Source organism: Canis aureus, chromosome 11, assembly GCF_053574225.1.
Source record: "Canis aureus isolate CA01 chromosome 11, VMU_Caureus_v.1.0, whole genome shotgun sequence".
NCBI classification, from domain to species: domain Eukaryota; kingdom Metazoa; phylum Chordata; class Mammalia; order Carnivora; family Canidae; genus Canis; species Canis aureus.
The window spans coordinates 55,215,611-55,228,785 of NC_135621.1; the positions used below are offsets into that span (position 1 = coordinate 55,215,611).

The 13,175-nt window shown below is 37.6% G+C and overlaps 1 protein-coding gene across 22 annotated transcripts in view; it reads right to left on the reverse strand.

Moving 5' to 3' along the window:
- Nucleotides 1–13,175, reverse strand: part of NRXN1 (neurexin 1) — a 1,110,252-nt gene that overhangs the window by 842,567 nt on the left and 254,510 nt on the right. The window lies entirely within an intron of this gene.

The window sequence follows — 13,175 nt, forward strand, 5'->3', positions numbered from 1 at the left end:
CCCTCAATAAGCCACTTAACCTTTGGACTCTCAGCTTCCTCATTTGTAAAATGGGTGACTATATATCCTATCCTGCTTTTTGAGTCCAGTTTGTGAGCATGTAATTTGGGAATGCAACTTCAAACATTGGGTAACTGATTTACCACAAGCCAAACACAAAATGAGAGCTTCACTTTGAAGCTACACTCCTTCCTAAGGAACTATTTTTCTTTCTCTTCAGATAGCTGGGCTCCCTGGCTGTAATAGTTTGTGATTCAAGAATGACAGGATTAATCTTTATAGGTATTGTAACTAGGTTTAGCATTTGATTCTTTTTTTTTTTTAAGATTTATTTATTTATTCATGAGAGACAGACAGAGAGAGAGAGAGAGAGAGAGGCAGAGGGAGAAGCAGAGGGAGAAGCAGGCTCCCTGCAGGGAGTCCAATGCCAGACTGATCCCAGGACCTGGGGATCACCACCTGAGCTGAAGACAGAGGCTCAACTGCTCAGCCACCCAGGTGTCCCTCACACTTGATTCTAATACCAATGAAGGTTCACAAAATGGTAGGCTTAAAAAGGAAGAAGAGAAGAGAAGAGAAGAGAAGAGAAGAGAAGAGAAGAGAAGAGAAGAGAAGAGAAGAGAAGAGAAGAGAAGAGAAGAGAAGAGAAGAGAGAAGAGAAAGAAGAGGAGAAAGAAAAAAGAAAAGAAAAAAAGAAAAGAAAGAAAAGAAAAGAAAAGAAAAGAAAAGAAAAGAAAAGAAAAGAAAAGAAAGAAAAGAAAGAAAAAGCAAGCCACTCACCATTCCTGCTTTTCTGAGAAGAAAAAATGTTTCAATCCCCTGAGGAAAATCAGACATACTCAAACTGGGCAGCACTATATACATAAACTAACAACAACAATAAAAAGAATAATGATTACTAATCCAATTATTCTTGAATTCTAGGCCAAATCACTCTCTGAAGATTTCCAAGGCTTTCCAAAAATGAAGAGCCAGTCCTGGAGGGGACTGTGATCATGCTGGGAGGCTGCCTTTACTCTAACAAACATTTTTATGCAGCAAAACTAGGATAAAATTGAAATCAAGGTCATTTTTAATGTGAAAGACATGGCAAAAAGGTATCTAGAGGGACAGCAGGTGATGGAAGAGGAGTTGGATAAGAAAGAGCTGGCTTAATTTTATTTGCTTCAATGTTTATGAAGAGACAGAGCAGAACTGTGAGTTAGATGTCGGTAGAAAATCCTCAGGCTGTTCTTTGCACTTCCTTTTGTTACCATCTCTTTCCCTCCCACAGGGACCTTTCTCTAATATGGTCTTATTTCCTTAGCAATGAGAAAAAGGAGGTTGGTCAAATCATCCATCATGAGACTGTCAACCCTGTTCTCTAGGTATGGCTCACCCTAAAATGAAATTCTAAGTTTCCATCTCACAAATATAGGGATCACAGTAAAGCTGAGAGTAAAGCAATGCACAATCTGGATGCCAGTATAGAAATTATGGTTATTTAAGTAAATTGAACAGGATTTGCTTACAAAGAACTCAAACACAATGACAAAACAAACAGACAAAACCCACTAAGACTCCACTAGATGACTAAAAGTCACTTTCAACATTCTATTAAGTGATATTTATCAAGAACCTGAAAATGTTCATACCCTCTGTCCTATTAATTCACATCAGGAAATCTAAAGGAACATGGACAGTGTTGTTTGCACTGCAGAATTATTCAGAAAGGTAAAGCTTTGGAAACAATCTAAATAACCAACAATAATAACAAAAGGGTAATATTAATGCATTTATGTAAAGAATAGTTAATTAAAAAAAGGTTTTGGAATAGAAAAAAATATTCTGATATGTTAAAATTAACATAATCTCAAAAATTTTTGTTTATATTATACACATAAAAAGATTAGAACATAAAATCAAGACCAGCAGTATTGGACTTACAGATGCTTTTTTTACCTCCTATCCTCGAGCACTTTTTTCTAAGTTCCTAATAAAATCAATAAACATTATATCATACATATAACATATTCATGTTGGATATTTATCTGTCAAACCTGAAAGCCTAATCTTTAGCTGAAAGTCTTTGAAACATGGCTGTGTTCCTGTGACTGAAGAATGCTTTAAAGAGGAGAGTCCTGACATATTAATGCAAAAAACCTTGTATGTATGTATATATGAATGTATGCATGAATTTTTTTAAAGATTTATTTATTAATGAAAGAGAAAGAGAAAGAAAGAGACATAGCCAGAGGGAAAAGCAGGCTCCCTGTAGGGAGTTTGATGTGGGACTCAATCCCAGGACCCACGGGGTCATGACCTGAGCCAAAGGCAGACACTCAACCACTGAGCCACCCAAGTGCCCCCTTGCTTTTTTTTTTTTTTTTTCTTTAAAGGGATGGTTTTCTTGGTGACACTTCGAAGGTAGCTGAGTTAAACAGAAACAGTGACAGAATCAGTAAAACAAAGGTTATGGCACATACACAGACCAGTGTATAGAGGGGGCCATCTGTGGAAGAGACGACAATAAAGAGCACAGGAAAGACTATAGCAGGAAAAGGAACTCAAACTTTTGTTATTGATTTTGCAACCAGACAAAACCTGGCATGAGCCAATAACTTAATACTAAAGAAATAGAGACCAAGTCTTTAATTTCTCATCACACATACAGGACATCCCTTAAAAAATCTCTCAAGAAAGTACTTAATCACATATGGCTTAGTAGATAATACCTGAGTAGTATCAGTAATAGCTGAATATAGTCAGCTATGAATAGTCATACCGGGTAAACCTACCAGTTGTCTTGCCAGTAGAATGATGTCCATGCCCTGATGGTCTCTGAATGGGTGTGCCCATGAAAAAGGTGAAGACCACAAAACCAATAGCCTTCAAGAGAGGAGTTAGCATTTGATGTCTCAGCATTACCAACTGGATCCTCTTTCCAGTATCAGCCCATGAGATGTGCCACGCTCACAAGCAAAACAGGCAGCAAAAAGAATGGTGCTATTTTCATTCTCTAACATGAAGAAATCTATGTACTTCTAGAATGGAATGGACAGCTCTCTTATGCTGCTTTATTACAGAGATGTCTGTGGAGTCTGCAGCTGGAGGAGATTAGTGAGGTCCTTATCCATCGGAGAACTTCAAGTTTCTCTAAAACTAAAACAGGAAGCTAAAATAGTTGAAGCAACTCAGGACCAGATGCAACAATGCAAACATGTTGGATTTTCTTTTCTTTAATGCTTCATATAATTTCATGACAGAGCTGCAATTATGATGCTTAGAACTTCTGACCTTCATTTAATAGCTGACTCTCTGATGACCAAGATTAATTAGTTAAAAAACCAAAACTAGATGTTAATGAAAAGTAAAAGTTTATCCATCATGTAATGCAATGGAATTTTATTCTTTAAAGAGTGAGAAACAAATATTGATTATATCTTCCTTCTTATGAGCTATTTTAAAATAATCATTATTCTGCCCCTATTTCCCCACTCCAAAATGCATTAGGTTGGTGGTATTTTTTGCTGCTAATATGGTCTTCTTTCCTTTTGGGCACATACGTCGTGCAGACCAATTTCATGTTAGGAAATAAAAACTGTAAGAAAAAAACGTTTTAGAGCTCTCACTCATCTCACCAAACTAATCACAAAGTTATGCTTCCAAGACAGCCACATATAGGAGTGTGGTCTATTCCAACATGAGGATTCTTTCCAAGACAGTTTGGAGCTAATTTACCAGGCTGATTGATGACTGAAGTTTCATCCCATAAAATGATCGTAGCCTAAGGGAATGTATCACAAAGCTATGTTCAAGGGTTTATTAGAGTTATTTATTAGCACGAAGATTATTAGCAAACCCAAAATAAAAAAAAAATCATTGATTCTTGGCAAAAGCATAAGTACGAGAGCAATGGTGTGTATAGGTAGCATCTAAACCAGAAAATAGGGATCCCTGGGTGGTGCAGTGGTTTGGCGCCTGCCTTTGGCCCAGGGTACGATCCTGGGGGCCCGGGATCGAATCCCACGTGGGGCTCCCGGTGCATGGAGCCTGCTTCTCCCTCTGCCTGTGTCTCTGCCTCTCTCTCTCTCTCTCTGTGTGACTATCATAAATAAATAAAAATTTTAAAAAAGATAAACCAGAAAATACTTTTCAATTCTTATAATAAACAATGAAATATTGGGGGTAAACCACATATTGCCTATGTATGTATATTTCAAGGCAAGAATGAATGACACTCCTACAAATTCTTTTTCATCTATCTAAGAGTGGAATTTGTAAATCTCACAATGCATTCTGTGCAACATCCTGCTCAATAGCAAGAAGAGGCATTGATGGGAGCTTGGAGCTCAGAGTCTTCCAAAGCTCAGAGGTTGCACCATTAAAGATATGTTTTACATAGGCAATATGTCTTTTCAGCCTGGGCTTTTGGACAATTTACATATGTCAAAAACACTGGTATAAACCAAGACACGCTCCGTGAGTAATCAGACAACAATTTTGCTACCATCTTGGAATATGACTGGGAGAAGTTTCATTACTCTGCGTCTCAGTTCCTAGCTATACCATATAAGATAAGCACATAGTTGGGAAAAAAAAATCCAATGACATGGTGCATGAAAAAGTTCACCATAAAGGATGTGTTATGAAAGTGCATGATACAAGTTGTAAAAGGGCTAATGTATCAGAAACATCAGTAGACTTCAGAATGAGTCGTATAGTCTATTTTTGCTTCAATTAAAGAGATGAAGGTAAATATGCTTACGTTGTTTCACTCTGGAAAGCAGAGGTGGGAACCACTGCAGCCACGAGTTTTATTAATAAAATCTGGGCCCTTTCTCCACCAGTGATTAGCACTATCCATCTAACTGACCGAGGTTCTCTTTAATTAGTCAACAACTGATAAAGATTATCAGGGTGAAGATTACTCCTATCATATCTTGCACCAGCAGTTATTTGGAGGAAAAGCGTTCTCCACTTATCAAGTCTCAGGAAGCTGCCTCTAGGAGAATTACAGCTTCAGCACAAGCAGATCATAGACTCAGTTTACGCTTCAAGAAACTCTATTTAGTGGTGACTGCACATAGGTCATTTTTAAAAATCTCACTGCACACAGCCTGATCCTGTACTACTCAAACACGTCAATTGTTATGATTCATTATTCTTCAAAGGCCTCAAGTTGGTGTTCAATATTCCACTGGGAGCTTGGCAAATGGATCTGTCCCTTCATGAGTTATTAGGCAAGTTTCAACATGTCTTTTCATCAGCATGAGGGAGTCCAGAGAACCCAGCCTCTGTAAATTCAGAGAAAGGCCCTTGTATTTTACTACACATGGAAGGGGTGCTAGTCACACATTACTTGCTCCAACCATAGGCCTCTGCTCAGGCCCCTCTCCTCTTGGTTTCTTATGCTCTAGCAGTCAGATCTTAGGTACTCCCCAAGACCCAAGATCCCGTATCTTTTACAAAAACACTTCTAATGATGGAAGCCTCTCCGCCAGTGGACTTTACAGAGCATCTGTGTGGCATTGTTTCCCCATCAAACCACCTCTTCTTTGGTAGCTCCTTTCTTGTCAAAACACCATGTATCCAAATCATACGACTCTCACCTTCACATGCAGCCATTCAAAAAGGTCTCTGACAGTCCCTAAATATATCTCAGATCTCAACACTTCCCCCTCAAAACAAAAGAAGCCTGTTTCCATTAGAGCAGTGTTTTTCAACCATATGTCCATATGTAGGGGGGCTGATGGAGACATCAAATCTCCAGGACATCGTGTAGCATGGCTGCCTTACCTGGAGGTGCGATGCACGGTTCACAGACAGCACCCCTGGTTATTTATATTGTTCCAGGCTCTGGAATTTTACCTCACACGCAACATCCTCCCAACTGTTTTTTTCACCTTAAGTTCTATTCTCCTAACCATGACCTCCACCAACTAATAAATTCTCTACCTTGTTTGCTGAGTGATCTTAACACAAGCCTGATTCCGCCAGGCCCTTGTTAAACAAACCTTCAGTGTCTCCTCATTCTCTTGCAGGCTAAGTTCAAACTTCCCAGCAAGGTAGAGAAGGCTGCAACTTCTGTTCTGGCCTTTCCTAGCTTTCTAGCCCCTTCTTTTTTCATCCTATGCTCCCCTCCTCCTTCCCTAGTCCAGATCTTACCCCTCAGAATTACTTGGGGTTTTCTAAATGGCATCAGTCATTTCTTTAGAGCTTTTGCATAAGCTCTGTTTCCGACTGACTCGGGCTCTACTTTGTCTCACTAAATAGGCTACTTAGCTTCTTCAAGACCCTCTTCATTTATCACTTCCTCCTTGTGAACTCCTTTAACCTCAGAGAGCTTCTGAGCAGACTCTCCTCCTTTTCTTTAGCGTTAACATTACCATGATCCATATCGTAATATATCACACACTAATTACCCTAGCTCTGTCTCCATCTCCTTGGACTATCAGCTCTTTAAACCAAGGAAAGTGTCTCAGTTTTACTTTTCTCTTCTTTTCCTTTCTGATCCTTCCCTTTTCTTATTTTCTTTTCTTTCTTTTCTTTTCTTTCTTTCTTTCTTTCTTTCTTTCTTTCTTTCTTTCTTTCTTCCTATCATTCTATTTTTCATCTTTCCCTTTTTTTCTTTCCTTATGTTCTCAATTGTCTGGCACTAAAGGATGACTAAGCAAATAAATGGATGAGTGAATGATATGACAGTTCAAAAAGCTAGGAAAAAGTAAGTGGGACAGTACAGTGTAGTAGAAAGGTTTTGAAATTCACACTCAGCAGTTTTGTAAAACTGGACAAATCAAACTCTTTAGGGCCAGCTTCCCCAGTTTTATAATAAAATTAATAGTATCTTTATCTGTCTCTCTAGGTTTTTGTGAGAATAAACTAGTTTCTCTAGCTGAAAGCTATATGACGCTATTATCAATTAATCTCAACTAGTTACTTCATTTCCTGACTGTCCAAAACACTTTTTTGAACTATGAGTTTTCAAATTTAGGGTCAGAGAGAATTGGGATCAGGTCTGTTTACTAGTTTATCACTAATTACTTCTTATTTAATTTCTCTAGGCCTCAATTTTTTTTTAACTGTGAAATAATGATGACTATTTCATTGGTTCTTGTGGCTACTAAGTAGGATAAAACATATAAAGTATATGACATTAATAAGAGCTTAATTAATGGTTATTCTTCCTCCTCTCCCTTCGTATTATTATTGTTATTATTATTATTATTACATTAGGTACCAAATAAATACTTGATGCATTAAAATTAATGAACTGAAAACTTTTTTCTTTAATAAGCTGAAAACTTTTCATGCCTCAGAATGGAATTCCCAATTTAACTTCCTGGCCAGTGTGTAGCGAGAGAAAGAGAAGGGTCCCAACACTGAAAGATTATTTTTCTTCGAGCACATGTCAGAGTTCTCCACTTTTGTCTTGTAACTCTGCTGTTGAAGGTGATATTTCATCCTATGAAGTCAGTTATGAGATTTCCTATACAGGTAATGAAAAAGCCTATAACAGCTAGCGACCTGCCTTCCCTCCTGTTACCTCCACAGAATAATTTTGCCATAAAAAATAAAGGGGACATCTCCTTTTATTGAATTATGACAAATTTTCAACTGACTTATTCCTCTTGGAACTTAAGAGTGTCCTACTTTCCCCTCCAATGACACTCCCACTGAGATGACATGTGACACATCGCAGGGAAGCATTAGAACTAAAAGAAGGTTAAGGCTTTGCCACATCCATCAGCACTTCCTTTTGCTTAAGAACAAACATCACTCCCTCTTGTCTCCTTAGTCTATATCTCTTTGTTCTAAGGATCTTTTTATTCCACTGGCCAGGAAGAGATTTACAGGCAAAAGCCCATGTAGAGCAACAGGGACACCAGCATTCCCTCTCCCTTCCTCCTTTCCTCCCATCCATATATAGTTATTGAATATCTGCTATTTGTAGCTCTGAGAATACAATGCTAAGCAAATAAAGTCTCTGCCCCTAAAGAATTATGGGGAAACATAGCATAGAGCAGATGCATTGCTAAAAAAATTCCAGATTGAATAAATGGCGAGCAAAAATACTTTAAATGCAACAGTAAAACCTGATATCTAAAGCTGAGTCTTTAAGGTAAGTATTCTTTTTGGAGGCTGGCAATCATTTAGCAACTATTTCACTTCCAGCTACAGAGAAGTTAAAAATGAGTAACACATATGGAACATTTACTATGTACCTGGTATTTCTACCATTCCCTTTTCAGGTATTCTCACTTGATTGTCACTCATACACAAAAATTCCTATATGGTCATATGCTTATCATTATATCCATTTTACAGATGAGGAAATAGACTCAGAACAGTTAAGCAATTTGCCCAAAATTATGCTGTTAGCGGCTGCCCTTGGACCCAGGCATCCTGGCTGTGGAGAATATATCCATGGATATAGAAACTATGATACATTGTCTCCAAAGGTGTTTCAGAAAAATTCATTGCAAAAGTAAAGGAGTGGGTGTCATGAATCTGAAAATCAAACCACATCAACAGGACTCAGAGACACTAAATTGCCAAAATGCTCAAAGGCTTGATTTGCTAGTTTTTTTTTCTGTAAATAATAGAATTAAGTACTTTATTTCTTAAGGCAAGTATACCTGTAAGAGTTCCTGCTGCTAAAGATATTAATCATGTATTTGTAGAATTTGCAGAGAAACTTTCCTCAATGTTCAACTATCTACAAACTGCTGTTGTTATAGTTGTTTGTAAACAAAGAAAACATCTGGTCATTCCTGCCTCATCTTGTCTCAGGTTGATATTTGCAGGGGAAGAAAGAGATATCAGACCAGCTACTGTGAAAACGACTCTGACCAACCAAGAGATAAGTTCTTTACATGAAAGCAATTTAATTACCTTGTAAGACATCTGAGGCACAATACTTAATTTCAGAGGGAAAGAAAGGGCTTTCTTTCCTTCTCTTATTCTAGTAGACTTTACCACATTTTCCTGTGTCTATAACCCTAACTGTTCACATTACAAGAAAAGCTTCCTAATTTTTCTGAAATGTAAACACAATTCTACTGATCCATCATCTTGTAAATTCTGTCTTAGAAAAGGGAAGAGACTTCTCTTAGACAAGAGCTAGTCAAGTCTAAGTTGTCACCAGGAAAGGAAAAGTATCTCTTTCTAGGTGTTTGCCTATTTTTCCTCACTTCTCCCTGTTTTTTTGTCATCACCACCCAGAGAAAAAGGAAGGGAGAGGAAGTTCTGCCAAACATTGCTGTAGTATCAACTGAAGGCTAGCGAGGTGTGCACATGCCAGCAGGAGAGGGGGACTAAATAGAGTATGCTATAGGATATCAAACGCAATTATGATCAAGGGTTCTAGATAGTCAACAGAGCCAGGAGGGGTAGAAAGTCCAGCATTACTAGACACCTAGCAATATACTCATTAGTGAAAGTCATACCTAAGTGAAACAAAGAGTACCTGGGAGATCTATCTAAAGGAATGAATCAAGATTTCTATCCATACTAAGCCATTTCAAAGATAGGAAAACTATTTAAAAATATTTAAGTTAAAATTAACAAAATATTTAGAATTCAATAACTAGATGGATGACTTCTGATTCTGACTCTCATGAGAATTTGGACAAATATGTCAGTTAATTTCAAGGAGCCCCACATGGTAAAGGCAGTTGCCCAGGGAATTTGCTAAGGTCCTGCTTCATCAAACTTAGAGATGACACAGTTATCATAGCTGTGGGGGAAAAATACATGGCCATTATGGGAGTGTATCTTAAATACCAAAGTTAAAAATGTCTTAGGATATTATCTATCTATCTATTTATCTGGTTTATCATGATATTATATATCATGATACTATAATTTTTATGTCTTTTCCCTCTAACTAGATTGTAAACTTGACTGCAGAATGGATTCATTAAATTTAAATCTAAAGTGCCCAGTATTTGTTGTATATTATACGTATTTTTCATAAATGCTTACCAAATAAATCTGTCCTAAATGTTTATTTGGCAGAGAGAATTTCTATCAGACAACTCAATGAACATTAATCTGGTGACTACCAGATTTCTGGCACTGTGCTAAGGCAGTGGGGATGCAGGTATGGACAGAAAATAGTTCCTGCCCTTGAGAAGGTCACAGTCTAGTAGATGAGAACATCTGTGAATGTACTATATACAATGTAGTACATACAATGCTATGGTAAATATCTTTGCTAAACAAATATTCCTTTAAAATGAGTTAACTCCCTGAATAACACATTCACATTTCTGTATGCTGAGTTTGTTTGAATTTACCTATGCAATGTAATTTACATTACTAATGCATTTTAACTCTGGGCCATACATGTAATACAAATAAGGACAAACAATTAATTTTTTTTATTATAAACATGCCTAAATATATAGCTGTACACTAAAGAGACACCAGAAGAATTCAGATTTTTGATTATGAGTGCTAAATAACCCTGATTTATAATTTATTATAATCTCCATTTGCCCATATAAAGACAAATAATAAAAACACTAACTGTATTTCTAATTCCAGACAGGATTTTGGCCCTGAATTCCTGCCCAGGACTGGTAACTATGCATTTTTGCAAATGTGCAGCCAATTCCTTTTCTCATGAATGTGATGTGTTTCTTCATGGCTGATACAAAAGAAGAAATGTTAGGATTGTTGTTGAAGATTCCCTGCAGTGGAAGACATATGTAAAATGTTCTATTGAAAAGGGTACTAAAAAAAAAAAAAAGGAAAAGGGTACTAAACTCTGAGATAAGGAGATACAGATACTAGTTGAAAGTGAGTATTACTAAAATATGGCTTCAGACAGGAACCAAGCGTATTTAGGCTTCTGTTTCTTTCTTTATAGCAGGAAAGCATCTGAGTAGGAAGTCTCTAATGTCACTGCTAGCTCTAGGTCTGCAGGATTTAGTGATGAGCAGTAACCTCAGAGAAGATTTTATGTGCAAGAGATGGTTGGTTGCAGCTGGGTCACTGACAATCTCCATGCGGGAATTCACACTCCGAATGAGACTCTTACATATTGATAGTTCACAGCTCCCTCATCTTCACACCCTATATGCACTCCCTTGTCAAATTCCCAAAATGCATTTTGATTCAGGAACATCAGCTGGTAAAGCAACAGCCCCCCAAACAACAGCACATTCACAGATAGCCTGAGCTTGAAAACCAAACTTTTCTTCAAATTTTTAAAGACACAGTCTCAGCTTAAGTCAACTTCCTAAAGAATAAAGCAGGTGGCAAGTGTTAACACTTCATGTTTTCCTAAAAATTGAGTAGAGAAAAAAAAATGTAAATCCGTTCCTTCACATCAATTTATGAGGCTTTGGCAATGCTGGGGGAATGAAGCTATTGCTTCTGAATTCTGCCTAAGAGAATCCACCTTTTTCCTCACCACTACTAGATTACCTGTTTTTAGACAGCACCAAAGGTATCTTTTCCAACGCCAGAGGGCAGCCCTTAAAAAAATCTGCAGTTAAGCCACAGTAGGCCAAACCAAGCCTGTAGGATCACAGATGGGTTAGTCAACTCAATCACAAGCATTCCCCTAATTTCCAGCAAGGAAACCTGCTGTCTCTCTAATGCACTGGTATCATTCCCCTGGGGCAAGGTCTCATTTCTCTGGGTGTCTTATTCATAGAAATATTATACTTTTTGGTAAATGCAAACGTAGGATAATTTTTTTTCAGTCAAAAGCAATTCACAGAGTGGTTTGTTTAAAAGAGAAGGAGTGAGAAATCACTTTCTCCACATTTATTTTCCCAAGGTTTTTCACTCCTTTGCAGAATGAGATTCCAGCTTTGAGAGATATTAAGAAACCAGTAACCACGGGACCCGTTGCCTGGAAACAGCCTGATTACAACCAACTCACTCAGCTACAAGGAAATTTTACCCGATCCTTTAGGACCATTTGTCAAGCCTTATTATGATGATAAAGAAAATTTATACTTTCGTAAAGCCTTCAAAAATTATTGCCATGAAACTCTGCAAAATCTGGGAATCTGCTTTGGGGAAAAAAATGGGAAATTAACGTGACCATACAGTGTCAAAAACTGACAGCCTAGACAAAATAAAGAAAAATTAGTTCAGGACCATGCACAGAATTCAAAAATCAAAAATCCAAATCCAGTGCTGAACAAATAATGTCTGGGAATTGTACTGTCTGCCAGGGGGGTTAGAAGCCAAGGCAGCCAGAAAGTCACTAATAAAGGTCATTTGTATTCTGTAGCAGCGCGGCTTAACTTGTACTTCCTTGTATCTCCAATGGGGAACTTTCAATTAGATGCTGCCATTAACAGCTGCTTTGAAACATACACCAGTTGGGCCTGTTGTGCCCTGACAGGTGGACAAGATTTGTCAGGAAAAGAACATGATATAAACATTGCGGAAGTTTAGTAAGTCTAAGAATGTGTATACAATTTTTTAAAACAATAATCATCTCAGAAAATAGGACCCGTTTTTTTTTTTGTTTTTTTTTTTTACTTTAGAGGAATAGTTTTTTTTTTTAATATTTATTTATTTACGAGAGAGAGAGAGCACACAAGCACAAGCAAGGGGAGAGGTAGAAGGAGAGGGAGAAGCAGACTCCCTTCTGAGCAAGGGAGCCTGATGGTGGGCTCGACCCCAGAACCCTGGGATCATAACTTGAGCGAAAGGCAGGCACTCAACCAATCGAGTCACTCAGCTGCCCTGAGAAGGAAGAATTTTTTACAAACATATGAATGTGTGTATATATGTCTGCATGTATGTGCATATATACATCTGTGTGTAGAAAGAATTTTTTTCTTTCAAACATAGTATGAGTTACAAAGATGCATTGGTGAATCCTGGCTCCACTAAATGATTTCTCCTGCCATCTATCCATTCAGTTGCATTAGACTTGGATACATCTCACAGGGTAGCTCAGATATGACCTGGGACTCCTCTTAATACGGGCTTTGCCATTGCTTGGATTTATGATTAATTTCTAGATACATCTATTATATTCTGGCTGGTGATTAGAGATGCATAGTTCAGTGAAACTCAGCTATCAGCATTTTGAATTAATTTTTTTAATCTCGGTTATAGAAAATGAATTCAGTCTATTAACTGTAGGTAAATGTTCAATACTCTAGAGCAGCAGAGATTTGTGGAGAATGAAGTTCAGAGGCTCCTGTGATACGTATAAC